We start from the raw sequence: 17305 nt of genomic DNA on the forward strand, positions 1-17305 counted from the left end.
TACTGCCAAATAAGTCCAGTGATACTGCCATATATGTCCAGTGGTACTGCCATATAAATCCAGTCCAGTGGTACTGCTGTATAAGTCCAGTGATACTGCCGTATAAGTCCAGTCCAGTGGTGCTGCCATATAAGTTCAGTGGTGCTGTCCTGTGCTGTTTATGATTTACTCCAAATAAAGGGGTTATTAATATTCATTCCAAATTTTTTTTACAGGGTTTGCCCTGTGTGGTGTAGAGGTACGCTCTCCTATGCTGCATTTTGTTATATAACTCGAGAAAAATAATGGAGAACAAAAATTTGGAGGATAAAATAGGGAAAGATCAAGAACCACTTCCTCCTACTGCTGCCGCTGCTGTTGTTGCTACTGGGAGTCGATCGTCATCCCAGAGGGTAAGTTGGAAGACCGCTTGTACTACTTCAACTAAGCAAATGACTGTCCAACAGTCCAAAATATGACAGCAGTCATCCTGTTGCAAAGCAGATAACTGAGGCCTTGACAGCTACAGTACAGTATGTTGGTGTTAGACGTGCATCTGGTATCCACCATTAGTGCAGTGGAACTTCAGTGCCAACCCTAGGTTGGCCAGGTGTTTGTGCCGCACACTTGTGTCGCTTAGCTTATTCATACAGCTACCTCATTGCACCTCTTTTACTTCTTTGCATGATGTGCTGTTTGTGGAATGGTTTATTTTAAGTGTCATCCTGACTGCCACTGCAGTGCCACTCTTAGATGGGCCAGGTGTTTGTGCCACACACTTGTGTTGCTTAGCTTAGTCATACAGCTACCTTGGTGCAACTTTTAGGCCTAAAAACAATATTGTGAGGTGTTCAGAATAGACTGGAAATTAGTGGAAATGAATGTTATTGAGGTTAATAATATCGTAGGATCAAAATTACCATCAAATTCTGTGATTTTTAGGTGTTTTTAAAAAAAAAATCATCCAGATCCAAAACCAAAACCTGAAAGGGTGGTTTTGGCAAAACCAATCAGATTCAAAACACGAGCGAGGATCCAGATCCAAAACCAAAGCACAAAACACGAAAAGTGCCTGCCGCACATCTCTAATACCCAGAGGCGTAACTAGGGTTTTCAGAGCCCAGGGCAAGATGAAGAGTGGCGCCCCCCCCCCCCCAAAAAAAAAGAAAAAAGAAAAAAAAAAGAAAAAGAAAATAAAAACACCAAAAGAAGTATGTGCGCACCCCGAAAAAGTGGGCATGGCCACACACCAGAAGGGGTGTGGCCACACTCCAGAAGGGGTGTGGCCACTGAAAATGCCCCACAGTGCCAGTTACATGCCCCACAGTGCCAGTTACATTGCCCCACAGTGCCAGATACAATGTCCCACAGTGCCAGATACAATGCCCCACAGTGCCAGATACATTGCCCCACAGTGCCAGATATATGCCCCACAGTACCAGATACATTGCCCCACAGTGCCAGATACAATGCCCCACAGTGCCAGTTACATTGCCCCACTGTGCCAGTTACATGCCCCACAGTGCCAGTTACATGCCCCACAGTGCCAAGATACATGCCCCACAGTGCCAGATACAATGCCCCACAGGTGTGGATGTCACTGTTTAGTGTGTCACATCAGGAAAGGTTTGAGAATTACTGCTGTAGATGCTCTTGATGTAGTTAGAGTTAAATTCACAAATTCTGTTTTTGTATTTCCATCTGTAATTACTGCTTTTCTAATTCAAACTTGCATGTTCAGCACATGTTGTGTAATGGCATCCCAATAGATAGGGTATACGCTTGGCACTGCTTATGCTTTAAATATGTAAACTGCATTAAAGTTGCATTACCATCTTTTAAAAAAATTGATGTGTGTGAGCAGAGGGACAAATCAGATGCCACAATGTTCTCATTAGTAACCTGTTCATAACCCCCCAGTGTTAAGGTGGTCATCCACTACTCAGACTTGTCTGAACTGCAGATAGCATCAGATTTCTCTTGAACTCTCCCGGGAGCGTCCCGGGAATTGGATCAGACCCTGGCTTTAATTTTAATTACATTCACTTCAGATATATCTGATGCGATATATCATGTGCCAGATCGCATCAGATATATCTGATGCACACATGCTACATGCGATTGATCTGATGCTGCTGCTGCCGCTGTTCACCCTCTTGGTGGGTGGGAGTGGCTAGGGAGATGCCAGTCAAGTGACGCTTCAGATGAATCTGATCAGATACATCTGAAGTAAAAAAAACAATCCGATGTGCACCTGTTTTCTTCAGATTCAGATAAATAGTTGGGGCAGCCTCAGAGATCTGTAGTTCAGATATATCTGACACGGGAGTGCGCATCGGATCGGAAGAGCCATCCGATGTGACACTTTTCTTCAGATATGACGGTCAGATGTGTCGAAATCTGAAGAAAACTGCCCAAATCGGACTAGTGGATGGGGGCCTTTACTCAGCTATGGTCTGTCCACCAGATGGTGAACCTTGAACATACTGTGTTTGCTATGTTTCTGGGAAGGTTCACCACCAGTCCCATCGTAGAGGGTTACCCCACTGGTACACTCCCATAGGGAGGTAAAGAAACTCAACAAGTATACTCTTGATCCCATGGAGAGATACAGTAGCTGCATGGAGCAACTTTTTGGGCTTTGGTTCAAGCAAGAACTACTGTACTTTGCTCCAAATGGCACTGCTGTCTATATCTCCAGCAATACTACACCACACTACCTTTCATTGCTCCAGAAGAAGCCTGGAGGGTAAATGCAGGTGGTTGCTCATGGGGGCATTGCTGGGAGTCTCTTGACATTAGGCCAATGTTCTATGAAGAGGGATGGGTCCAGAATAATTCCCGTAGACATGTCATTTTTGGCTATGCCCCCTTTGCACAGACCTGTGATTTGTGGCAATATTCTCCCCATCCTGGCCACTTGAGTAGTTTGTGGACATGGTGCATTAAGACCACAGACTCTTCTGGGATCCTGGTTGACTAGTGGGGCTTTATGAGAGAGTATGTACAGTAAGCATGACCCATGTGCAATTTGTAGTGTCACACATTATTTTGTATTGTGACAACTGACATTCATCGCCCAATTTTACTTTTATCAGTTGCCTTATAACTGTGTGATGTGTGTTAAGGGCCGTACTCACGGGGGAGATGTGGGGGGAAATGTGTGCTGAGCGAGCCACTCAGCACACATCACTCCTCGCGCTCAGCACAGCGCAATGTGTGCTGAGCGAAGGGGGGGTGCACATGGGGGAAGTGGGGGGTGCTCATTTCACCCAACGGGTGAAATGTGTGATGTGCTAGATTGAGCCTGCATGCAGGCCAATCTAGCACCAGCGATAGCGTTGAGCGGCCCTATCGCTGTGGGGGGTACACACGGAGAGAGCAGTGCTTAACTTCAAAGCAATCTAGTCAGATTGGTTAGATTTTAAGCATGGATCTCTTGGAAGGAGTGGAAAATCTCCAAATCACATGTGTTATTTTTATCAATATGCAATGAGATAACATGTCATGGTCTATGGATAAATAACTTTATTTGGGGGGTTTAGTTGGCCTCTAATATAATTTGTTATCAATGAGTGTGCTTCCACTAAAGTCAGTCTGCAGTGTATTCTCTGCTATCACCACTTACTTGAATTATTCACATTTACTATTTTGATGAAGTAGTTGATTCAATTTCAGATGAATATCCTATACTGTTCTGTCATATCATATATTTTGCACAGGCAACATATAAAGAAAACAAATACATAATCTGCACTTTGTGATTGACACTACTTCTCTATAATAGTTACTTGTTTAAGACAAAAATGTGCTCATCAAAGTCCTTTGCTTGTCAAATGATTTGTTCTTTTTCAACACATTGTAATAGACTAAACGTATGGTTGGAAGCATGTTAAGAAACCTTGAAAGGCCATTAACTTCCTAACATGAAGATAACAAGGTATCTCCTATTGGTTTATGCAGTGAAGGTTTTAGTCATTTGTCAGCAGGTGGATAAGCAGAGGGTCAGTCTGTCTGTAGGAAGGAGAAGCTTCCAATGCGGTAATCTGCAATTCTCCTGTTGTGTTTACCATAATACTACAGATGCCATATGTCTATTAGACTTAATCCTATGAAATCTATGTGAAGCTGCAAACACTGCTGCATTGCTACAGTGTATTATATAGATATCAAATGATGTATCATGGTACATTGCAGGTTTCACATAACATTTACAACATTGGAGTCAAGTATCAGCTGCTGTACCATATTGAAGCTACTCTGAACAGTTAAATAGGAGGGGTATTTATCAAAACATGGAGAGAGAGATAAAGTGTAAAAAGACAAAGCAGTAACCAATCAGATTCTATCTGTCATGTTTCAAACACAGCCTGTAAAATGAGTACAAGTATAAGAGATTTTCACAGCGCTGCTACTTAATGTTCCAAATTCAAATCCATATAGCAACACTGTATCCAAACAATATCTCTATCCATCTTTTATAATGTCTCAAAATAACCACTTATTCTAATTAGTAATCCACTGAATAGTTAACAATACACAATGCTTATATACCTTAAAAAAAATAAAAAAAAATTCCATTGGAAAGTCATTAAAAAGGCACAAAAAAACCTCATAACACAAGACACAAAAGGTCTCCTTATGTCACATATACCGGTTTCCAGCAGATTTAATAAAAGGAGCTATTTGTTGGCAGGACAGTCATATCCTCCACTGCTGTGAGAGAGCACTTTAAAGTGTGGCTATACATTGAAAACCGAAAACCCAGAAAACCATTGGTGCAGATTAGCAGGAACCCCGGGATAACAACTTTTCTGCAGAGTATAGTAAACCCTGCATATATAGTATTTCCAGAGGTCTGGTGAGCTTCTTTATGAAAGCTTCTGGAACCTGGTATATGTGACATAAGGAGACTTTTTGTGTCTTGTGCTCTGAGGTTTCATTGTGCCTTTTTTAATGACTTTTTATTGGTATTCAATTTTTTTAGGAGTATATAAACATTGTGTATGGTGAACTACTCAGAGGATTACTAATTAGATAGAATAAGTTTTTATTTTGAGACATTGGACCGGATGTAATGAAGTTCGAGTTGGCCGGATGTGCGGGTTCCTGGCTGAACTCAGACTTTTTAAAGCGACAATCATGTACAGGGCAAAACCATGCCTTGTAAATGATTTCCCGTTTTAAAAAATTTTCAAAGTTCATCCGGGAACCCGCACCTCTGGCCAACTCGGACTTCATTACATCCTACCCATTGTTTAGATACAGTGTTGCTATTAACCTTTTATTAATATAGACTGACCATATTAGCCCTTTAAACTGGGAGGGTGTAGTAGGGTATGCCGGCGGCCGGGCTACCGGCGGCCAGCATACTGGCATCGGAATCCCGACCGCTGGCATAACGACAGCTGGGGGAGCACAAATGAGCCCCTTGCGGGCTTGCTGCGCTCGCCACACTATCTATTCTCCCTCCAGGGGAGTCGTGGACCCCCAAGAGGGAGAAAAGGTGTCAGTATGCCAGCTGTCGGGATTCTGGTGCCGGTATACTGTGCACCGGGATCCCGACAGCCGGCAAACTGAAGACCACCCTAACTGGGATACTCATGAATTACACAGGTTCTCTGGCTGATTAAAACCAGGTGACATGCAGGCTTGAAGTCAGCCAGCCTCAGAACCTGTGTCATTCATGAGTGTTCCAGTTTAAAGGGCTAATATGGTCAACCTAATTAATGTTTCCCAGAACTGGGAACATTGGGGGTCATTCCGAGTTGTTCGCTCGCAAGCTGCTTTTAGCAGCTTTGCACACGCTAAGCCACCGCCTACTGGGAGTGAATCTTAGCTTATCAAAATTGTGAACGAAAGATTAGCAGAATTGCGAATAGACACTTCTTAGCAGTTTCTGAGTAGCTCCAGACTTACTCGGCATCTGCGGTCAGTTCAGTCAGTTTCGTTCCTGGTTTGACGTCACAAACACACCCAGCGTTCGCCCAGACACTCCTCCGTTTCTTCAGCCACTCCCGCGTTTTTCCCAGAAACGGTAGCGTTTTTTCGCACACACCCATAAAACGGCCTGTTTCCGCCCAGAAACACCCACTTCCTGTCAATCACACTCCGATCACCAGAACGAAGAAAAAACCTCGTAATGCCGTGAGTAAAATACCTAACTACATAGCAAATTTACTTGGCGCAGTCGCACTGCGGACATTGCGCATGCGCATTAGCGACTAATCGCTCCGTTGCGAGAAAAAAATACAGAGCGAACAACTCGGAATGACCCCCATTAAGTAGCACCGCTGTGACAATCTCTTATACTTGGTACACATTTCTGAGGTGGTGAGTTTAGCTGCTTGGGAGAGGCACAGCTGCAGCTAATTAAGAGCTTGTGTGGAGATTCTGATTTTCTGTGTTACAAGTCTGTAAAATAAATTTGAAGCTTTTTATTTTTAAGTCCTACATTTAAATCAGAATCAAAGAAAAGTCTCAAATTAAAATATTATTATTATTATTACTACTACTAATATTAATAATAATAATAATAATAATAATAATAATTGTAAATAGCTAAAAATCAACAGGCAAGACCACAGAATGATAGTTTTTATACAGCTAATGGAACCCTTTGGTGATTTATATTATCTTTACAAGTCTAGGAAATGTAGAGTATACTGTAGTTGATTGGATGAAGTCATTTTACAAAAATATGACTGAACATCTAGTGAAAGGATGGAAAGAATAAGGAATGATTGTTTATAGTGTTTATTGTAATAGTGAATCTTACTGTTAGAAAAAGAAAGAACAGTTCCTGTTAAAAAGAGTTGCATGACAAAAACTTTTCTATGTACTTGTGATAAAAGCACTGGTAAAGTTATAAACAGAAGATATGTTTGTTTCAGATTTCTGACCTTTATGATTTGAACCCACAGGAATATGTCTGTTTCTGCAATACAGACTTGGTTATATTTTGTACTTTAGTAACAGCCGGTTAAGGGTTATTGGGGGTATGGATGGAAAGAAAGGTCAGGCTCCATCCATTAGGCCCATTTCAGGTCTTCAGCTTGTGAGCAGGCTTATTAGTACCTGCACCTGTAAGAGTCTGATTTAAAATGTGTCAGGAATTTACTCAGGGTCTCACTACCTTGGGAAATAGGCAGCAGGCTTCTTATAAGACACTGTGATTTACTGACCATGAGTACTGTACATATGCATATGTTAGTGGTAGGAGAATTAGGTCCTAACACTCTGAGAGAGGGAATCTGTTTGTGTAGTTAGTGCCCAGATAGGATAGGAATTTTTTTGTTGTTTTGTGTTTTATGTATTGCACAATAAAGCTGGGTATGGCTAGGTTGCATAAAAACCCTGGACCGGTAAGCTGTTTTCTGGCTGCTGTGTGTTTTGAGGTGCCCATCTACTTTCAAGACCAAAGGAGATTCTGCACAGAAACTTTAATTGCCACATAGTTAGTATTTAGGAAACCAACATAATTACATATATGCCCCCTAATTTAATGGGGGGTGGGTAACATATCTGGCTTGTGGTGCTCCTTGGAGTCAGAATACAGTACTACAAACAATAGAAGAGAGAAGAAGACTCTTTTCTGGGGCTCTCTTAATTCTAAATGTGTCTGTATATATTAATACATAACTTAATAACGGCTTTAAATATTGTGTCTCAGACTATCATTTTGTCCCCCCTCCTAAGAACACTCTTAATAATAACAATTTCAAATGTAATTTTACAGTAAGACTTAAATATACATTTTATCTCTCTTGTACTTGTAAGTAAACATTAAGTATAAATAGAGAAGTATTCACTCTCCAAATCCTATATCAGTACCAATGTGAAACAATGGATGATAAACTATATTATGAGTTGTAGATTCTAGATCAACAATAACATCAAACAGTCGTATGAGTTGATGGATCAGAGAAATATCTCCAAAATTTACTCCTGGAAGCATTGGTAAGGTAGCATTCCTTTAGGTGTGATTCATATGCTGGTAAGCTTGTACATGTGTTAACCATGCACAAATAAGGTATATTGGTGCAACAGAGTAGTATTTTAAATGCAATGCAACATACAGTATAATGCCCTGCAATCATCATACATCTCTTATAAGGTATAATTCACTCTTAAACACCCATCATCAGTGTATTACTCTCAATAAATAGCAATAAGTATTATGTGTGTATGGTAAGTATATTAAGAATTATATATCAGAATCTATACATCTGCCGCCATACTTCTGCATCTCATATGTGTGCTATTGAAAGCAGTGAACATATCAGTGAGAGTGCAGGGAAGACAGACAGATTCTGATGAAAAAAAGAGAGAGATTGGATCTACTTTTGCAGGGATATACCACACCTGTCACTACTGTTTTTTCAACCAGCGCAGGAGAGACACAGGGCTAGCCACACAATGAAATCTGATTTTGGATTGCAAAAATTACATGATTGTAGCCTTTTTTTTTATTTAAATGAAAAAAATATCTAGATCCAAAACCAAAAACACGAAAGAGTAGTTTTGCAAAACCAAAACACGAGGATGAAATTAGAACCAAAACATGTTGTGCTTCATTTGCTACATTGTACATATTTAAAACTAATGGTGCCCACACACGGTGCTACTGTATTTGTGCTAGGTGTGATTTGTGCCTATACAATGTGTGGTAAGCGATTTGGACTAAGTGGGGTATGCTATTTGAATTACATCCGATTTTGAATACACTACAATGTACTATGGGGGTAATTCTGAGTTGATTGCAGCAGGAACTTTGTTAGCAGTTGGGCAAAACCATGTGCACTGCAGGGGAGGCAGATATAACATGTGCAGAGGGAGTTAGATTTGGGTGGGTTATTTTGTTTCTGTGCAGGGTAAATACTGGCAGCTTTATTTTTACACTGCAATTTAGATTGCAGATTGAACACACAACACCCAAATCTAACTCTCTCTGCACGTGTTATATCTGCCTCCCCTGCAGTGCACATGGTTTTGCCCAACTGCTAACAAAGTTCCTGCTGCGATCAACTCAGAATTACCCCCAATATGCGATGTAGTACAAAAATACCTGCCAGCACATGCTATTTTGCCTTCAGATATGGACTAGACGGGAGCGTGGATCGCATCGCAAGGGACAATACACACAGTGCAATTTGAACTAGACGCGATGCTATTTGAACTAAAAAGATCAAATAGCATGCCAGAATCGCACCGTGTGTGGGCACCCTAATTCATGTATGGTGAAAGTCACAGCTTTATGTCTCTGATACAGATTGAGTGGTGTTTCACTGTATCTGCAGTGTGAATAAACTGCAAATTTATAGAAAAAGTTGCTACATTATATTACTTGGAGAAGTACACTCCGGTCAGGCATATCGCACCCAGTGGCGCCGAGAGAGGGTGGAGAGGGTAAAATGACTTGGGCAGGGTTTGTTGGAGGGGCCCAGTGGGGGCCCAGGTCCACACCTCCTGTGATTAGGCCATGCTCCCTGGGCCCAGCCAGGTTCTCTACTACCCTGACTGGGAGGCATGCCATGGGTGCTTCTCATATGCTAGACATGCCCCCAAAGAGGTGTGGCCATGTCCCCAGCATGCTGTGGTAACAACCCCTCCAGGAGGGGCAGGGGGGCCCAGGAAGTTGTTATACTGGGGCCCAGGATTTCTCTTGGCTGCCCTGATCGTACCACATGGCATATTGAGGCTTGGTGTATGAGGACACATCTGTACACTCACACCCATGCTTTCCTTGCAAAATATACTTTGACTATTAGAATAATTTATAATATAGAGCCAAAATAAACATTGCGTAAACGTGCACACAAAAACATAATATGTGCATGCGGATCGAAGAAATCACCTATCAGCTTCAGATATGAATTCACAGTCAACCAATCAGAAGTGGTTGGGTAGTGCTGGAAGCTGTCATTATCATTGTCAGCATGTACTGGATTTGCACCAGTTAACAGTATCAGATTTTGTTGAAGTTAACTCCACAATGGCTTATGTGTGCATGGTGTAGTCATTACTGTCATATTGATGTTTTGCTTTGCACTCATGTATCCCTCATTTCCACTGAGTTTTTATCTTGTGGCTCAGTGTAGGACATTGGGCAAATTTCATGGAGCACCAGTTTTTTATTTACTTGGGTGCCATTAACCCTAGTTATGCCTCTAAATGAACCTCCGCTTTCCTGTTTCACACAAATATTCCTTGGAACATATACATGCAACCAGTTTCCTTTCATCATGAACAAAGCTAATTTGCTTTTCTCTATCATCCATAAGGGATACTGGGGACACTTAGTATGATGGGGTATAGATGGGGACCAAAAAGGCTGGTGCACTTTAAATTTCTTCAACAGGGTGTGCTGGCTCCTCCACTCTATGCCACCCTCACAGCTCAGTTTAGAAAAATGTGCCCTCAGAAGAGGATGCACACTCTGGAGCTCCAGAGAGTTTTTCTTCAGTTTATTTTAATGTTTGTTATTTTCAGGTAAGCTGTTGGGCAATAGCTTACCTGCACTGAGGGAAACTGGGGGGGGGGACCGGCACCGGCCTCCTGGAGGTGCTGAGTTGGATCTCGCTGACAGGACAGCGGTCCTGAGGGTCAGTGTCTTGCGCACACACCCGCAGCACACCGCACACCCCCAGTACAGAGCCTGAAGGTTGACAGAGTGGTGAGTGACAACCGGGTCCCCGCTTTCGGGGACCCCGGTTCTATATGCGGCATGATCGTGGGGCGGGCATACGGACTCCCCTTGGGGGGATTCCATAGCCTCCCCTCGCGTAAACTGGCCAGTGGTTGTGAAAATAGGTGTGGATGCCTCATTTTTCACACATTGGGGACTTTTGCCACTATAAATATACATGTAGCTCCAGTGCCATTGTAAGGAGCGGAGCTTCCTCAGAGTGCGACCAGCGCCTACCTATTGCCATTTCTTGCACTCAGCGTTGCTGTACGACTGCCAGCTCCTCCGAGTGATTCTCCATGGCCAGACACTCAAGGTGTTGTTAAGGGGGAGAGCCCACTGTGGGACAATTGTATTAGGCTCCTCACGCACTGTACACCAAATTGCCTCTTTTCTAACTATATAATTGTTAGTTTCATGCTGTGTGCTTATTCCTCCTCTATGAGTCTCTCCACATATACTGGGCTAGTCAGGCTTGCTTGTACCTGTGTCTCTGTGTATGTGTGTGTGAATGTAAATGTCCTTTGGCAGAAAAAAGTTGTGTGCACTATTTGTCACACCAGGTTTTCTACCTCCCCTGCAGATTCTCGCATGTGTGAACAATGCAGTCAGCCTTCACAAGGTAGTAGTGCTTCTGGGGGTGATTTGCAGGAGCCAGCTTGGCTCAGTTCTATTTAAACTATGATGGCTGACATGTCCAATGAATTGACTACTGCCAGACAGGAAAGGCAGCAGTTACAACAGTCAATGGCTGCTCTGATAAAAGATAGGGCAGACAGCAGATGTGTTTTTCCTCTTCCAAATACATTGGGGGTCATTCTGAGTTGGTCGCTCGTTATTTTTTTCTCGCAACAGAGCGATTAGTCGCTAATGCGCATGCGCAATGTCCGCAGTGCGACTGCGCCAAGTAAATTTGCTATGCAGTTAGGTATTTTACTCACGGCATTACAAGGTTTTTTCTTCGTTCTGGTGATCGTAATGTGATTGACAGGAAGTGGGTGTTTCTGGGCGGAAACTGGCCGTTTTATGGGTGTGTGTGAAAAAACGCTACCATTTCTGGGAAAAACGCGGGAGTGGCTGGAGAAACGGAGGAGTGTCTGGGTGAACGCTGGGTGTGTTTGTGACGTCAAACCAGGAACGACAAGCACTGAACTGATCGCAGATGCCGAGTAAGTCTGGAGCTACTCAGAAACTGCTAAGAAGTGTCTATTCGCAATTCTGCTAATCTTTCGTTCGCAATTTTGATAAGCTAAGATTCACTCCCAGTAGGCGGCGGCTTAGCGTGTGCAAAGCTGCTAAAAGCAGCTTGCGAGCGAACAACTCGGAATGACCCCCATTGTCCCAAAAAAGGGAGTTTCCTGATATCCTCTCGGAATCCAGGGAGGAGGTGCCAGTTGTGGAAGAGGGGGAGGAGATGGAATCTAATACTGAATTAGATGATTCCTCTGCTGCACAGGGTGTAGACTCACTTTTCATTGCAATAAGGGATGTCCTAAATATTACTGGGAGTGAGACTGATGTGCAGCAATCCTTTTTCTCTGCACAGAAAAAGGTGCAGGTTACATTTCCTGACTCAAATGAACTGGATGATCTTTTCAGGGAGCCATCGGCTGCTCCTGACAAGAAATTCCAAGTGTCAAAAAATGGGTGGCCGCCTTTCCTTTTGCTTATGCACGGCGAAAGGTCTGGGAAACGCCTCCTGCTGTTGATGCATTAATATCACATCTGTCAAAAAAGACAATACTGCCAGTTCCAGGGGCTACAGCCTTAAAGGAACCAGCAGACAGGAAAATAGAGACAACCTTAAGATCTATTTATGCTGCAGCAGGGGCCTCCCAAAGACCTGTTATTGCAGGTTGTTGGGTGACTCATGCCATATGTACTTGGGCTGGTATTCTTCAGGAGGGCCTCACTGGGGATAAGTCCCTGGCTGATATGGTGACATCCAAGAATTTGCCCGCTTCCTCTGTGATACCATCAAAGGAATTGGCATTATAAATGCCCGTACCTCTACCATGGCAGTTTCTGCATGCAGAGCATTGTGGTTGCCTCAGTGGGTGGTGGATGAGGAGTCTAAAAGGAGCGTGGAAGCCTTGCCCTTCACAGGTGATTGGCTGTTTGGAGGTGAATTAGATACCTGGATTTCAAAGGCTACTTCTGGAAAGTCCACGTACCTCCCCTCTGCTGCTCCACTGGCTAGATGTTCTTACGCTCGGCCTTCACTGCAGTCCTTTCAGACAGCGTGCTTTAAGGGTAAGGCAAGAGGTGCCTCAAATGCGGCACAAAGGCTCCAGAGGTAAGTCACGTAAACCTGCCACCACTGAGTCTCAGGACCAGAGCGTCAGCTCTGTCTCCTCAAAACCCTCCCCATGATGGTGCCCCTCCGCTCCAGGGGGATCTCAGGGTGTGTGCTCATCTGAGATTCTTCAGCTCCATTTGGAACAGCTCCTGTTAGGATGCCTGGGTAAAGGACCTGATCTCCCAGCACTACAAACTGGAGTTCGAAAGTTCTCAAAGGTTTTTCAAGTTGGGTTTACTGGCTTCAGAATCCATACGCTCATGCTACGTGAGGCCATTAAAAAATTAGCTCAGACCCAGGTCATTGTTCCTGTGCCACTTCAGCAACAAGGTGAGGGATACTATTCCAGCCTGTTTGTGGTACCAAAACCGAATGGTTCAGTGAGGCCCATTTTGAACCTCAAATCATTAAACCCATATCTGAGGGTTTTCCAGTTCAAAATGGAGTCTCTGAGAGCAGTGATCTCACGTCTGGAGGAGAGGGAGTTCTTGGTCACTCTAGACATAAAGGATGCTTACCTCCATATTCCGATATGGCAGCCTCATCAGACCTACCTCAGGTTTGCTTTGTTGGAGGAACACTACCAGTTCCAGGTGCTACCATTCAGCCTGTGCATGGCCCCAAGGGTTTTCACCAAAGTGATGGCGGAAATGATGTTCCAACTCAGGATTCATGGCATGAACATTGTCCCCTACCTGGACAATCTGCTGATCAAACCAAGATCAAAGGAACTACTGCTGGACAGCAGCTACCGCATGACAGCACTCTTGTCACACTAAGGTTGGATTCTGAATTTTCAAAAATCCCACCTGGAGCCAACCCAGCATCTCCAGTTTGGAATAATCCTGTACACGGTGGCTCAGAAGGTCTTCCTTCCTGCAGACAAGGCAAAGGCACTTCAGGAGTTGGTTTGGGTAGTTCTGCAGCCAAACAGGGTCTCGGTACATCTTTGCACCCAACTATTGGGAAAGATGGTGGCCTCCTTTAAGGCCATTCAATTTGGCAGATTCCATGCAAGGACATTCCAACTGGATCTCCTGAAGAAGTGGTCGGGTTCACATCTGCAGATGCACCAGGTCATACAGTATGTCTCTCACCGCAGGCCATGATTTCTCTCCTGTGGTGGTTGAAACCCTCCAACCTCAAGGAGGGGCGGAGCTTCAGGATCCAGGATTAGATTCTCTTGACTATGGACGCGAGCCTTCAGGGGCTGGGGAGCTGTCACCTAAGGGGCACAGTTTCAGGGCAGGTGGTCAAGCCTCGAAGCCTGCCTTACTATAAACATACTGGAACTCAGATCAATATACAATGCTCTGCTGCAGGCTTTTCATCTGCTCCAAGGTCAAGCCATTCAAGTTTAATCAGACAATGTCACGGCAGTGGCTTACATCAATCGGCAGGGAGGGACGAAGAGCAGGGCCTGCATGCGGGTGGTATCCAAGATTCTCCTCTGGGTTGAAAGGAATGCAAGGACAGTACCGGCCATATTCATTCCAGGAGTAGACAACTGGGAGGTGGACTTCCTAAGTCGTCACGACCCACACCCAGGAGAGTGGGTTCTCCATCCGCAGGTATTTTGACTGATAACAGATCAGTAGGGCTGTCCGCAGATTGATCTGATAGCCTCTCGGCTCAACAACAAGCTTCAGTGCTATTGTTCCCGGACGAGGGACCCTCTGGTAGCAGCGGTGGATGTGCTGACAACGCCATTGGTTTACCACCTGGTGTACCTGTTTCCTCCGATTTTGTTGCTTCCCAGGGTTCTAAAAAGAATCAGAAGAGAAGGAGTTCAGGCAATTCTCATTGCCCCAACTGGCCTCGAAGGGTCTGGTACGTAGATCTTCTGGCCATAGCAATAGAAGATCCCTGGCCCCTGCCACTTCGGGAGGATCTTCTTCTGCAAGAACCGTTCGTCTACCCAAACTTATGGCGGCTTCGTTTAATGGCATGGCAGTTGAGCAGAACCTTCTAGCTGAGAAGGGAATTCCGGGTAAGTTTATTGCGACCATGATTCTAGCCAGGAAAGCTGTCACATCGAAGCATTACCACCATATTTGCAAACAATACGTCTCCTGATGTGAGAGCCAAAAATATCCACCAGCGAGTTTTAACCTAGGTCGCTTTTTGCATTTCTTACAGGCTGGTGTGGATATGGGCCTAAGGTTGAGCTCTATTAAGGTTCAGATCTCGGCCTTGTCCATTTTTTTCCAGAAGAAATTGGCTGCTTTGCCTAAGGTACAGACATTCCTGCAGGGTGTCCTTCATATCCAGCCTCCTTTTGTGCCACCCATGGCACCTTGGGATCTACACATGGTTCTCAACTTTCTATAGTCCTCTTGGTTTGAACCTCTGCTGTCGGTGGAGGACAAGTACCTCACTTGGAAGATGCCCATGCTCCTTGCCTTGGCTTCTGCTAGGCGCATTTCAGAACTTGGTGCTTTGTCCTGTAAGAGCCCCTACCTGGTCTTTCATGTGGACAGAGCGGAAGGACTCGACAACAGTTCCTGCCTAAGGTGTTTTCTGCATTCCACCTAAATTAGCCTATTGTGGTTCCGGCGACTTCAGCCACTTCCTCAATTCCTGAGTCCTTTGATGTGGTACGAGCCCTGAGTCAAGAGGACTGCTGCTGTACGAAAATCGGATTCCCTCTTTGTGCTGTATGATGCTCACAAAATGGGTCATCCTGCTTCAAAGCAGTCTATTGCCTGTTGGATTAGGCTTACTATTCAACAGGCCTACGTTTTGGCGGCCTTGCCTATTTCTCGTTCTGTCAAGGCCCACTCTTCCAGATCTGTGCGTTCTTCCTGGGTGACTGCCCGTGGTGTCTCGGCCTTGCAACTGTGCCGGGCCACTACCTGGTCAGGGACAAACAAATTTTTAAAATTTCACAGGTTTGATACCCTGGCTACTGAGAATGTCCAGTTTGATGTACAGTGCTGCAGGCATCTCAGCATGTTCCCACCCGTTCTTGGAGCTTTGAGATGTCCCCATCGTACTAAGTGTCCCCAGTATCCCTTATGGATGATAGAGAAAAGAGAATTTTAATTACCTACCGGTAAATCCTTTTCTCGTAGTCCATAAGGGATACTGGGTGCCTGTGCTTCACCTTCCTGCATGTTATTATTCTTGTGTGAAGTTGGTTACACAGCTGTTGCTGTTTTCTGGTTTCACTAGCTGTTTCTAGTGTGCTTTTTCTGCTGTGTGCTGGTTTGTTAATCTCACCACTAGTTGTCTTGTCATGTTTCCTCATCTCAAGTATGTCCATCTCCTTCGGGCACAGTTTTCCTAGACTGAGCTGCGAGGGAGGGCTTAGAGGGGAGGAGCCAGCACACCCTGTTGAAAAAATTTAAGGTGCACCTACTCCTTTGGACCCCATCTATACTCCATCATACTAAGTATCCCTTATGGACTATGAGAAAAGGTTTTATTGGTAGGCAATTAAAATCTTCTTATTTTAGGCTACATAAACTAGTGTAAACCCACTGTGCTTTGGCCCCTTTGTGGTTAACTTACCACTTATTTGTTATTGATTAATTGAGAAGCACAATCAGCAGCCCAAACCAAACAATTTCAGATATACAGCACACAGCAATAGACATGAAACATAAGGTATCATGTGATAGGTAATAAAGTAGTTGAAAGCTGAACCATCACACTTTCAATACCACAGAATGCCCTGAAAACCTATCAAAAGCTGCTCTGGAACCACAGGGAGAAGGGTATAAATGAAACACTCCCATGTTTTAGAGAAACACTAAGTGGGCCTCTCATTTTGTAAGCAGTCCTCCAACCATCCATCCTGAAAATTTATAGAGCATCAACAATTGCAGTATGCACTACTTGGCTGCAGCTGATACAGCCAATAACAATTTTCCTGCCCGTTTAGCTACCTGCATGGGGCTAAATATCACCCCACTTGTGTCCTAAAACATAGTATCATAGGATGCACCCAATACAGTATGTGACTTCCACACTAGGGACAGGAATGATCCTCCACCAATCTTGTTATGTTCTGTTATTATCTTTCCTTATAGCAATGAGGTATCGAGAATGTTGATTATGTATTTTATTTCTTGGTGGTAATATATGCATCATTACAGGTAGACACAGACACAGATACCATCATCTCTGGGTAAAAAATAAAACACAGTTCCCACAGGAACTGTAATCTGGTATTATCAAAGGTGGGTCACCTACCACCACACAAGAATTACACATATGATAATAAATATGATAAGACCAACAACTGCACCCTTCATACACAGTGCGCTTATAGGGGTCTAAAGCGGGGTACTGATTGGAGAGATGTGTGCTGAGCGATCTTAACACAGACTGCTCAG

Source organism: Pseudophryne corroboree, chromosome 5 (genome assembly GCF_028390025.1).
Source record: "Pseudophryne corroboree isolate aPseCor3 chromosome 5, aPseCor3.hap2, whole genome shotgun sequence".
NCBI lineage: Eukaryota > Metazoa > Chordata > Amphibia > Anura > Myobatrachidae > Pseudophryne > Pseudophryne corroboree.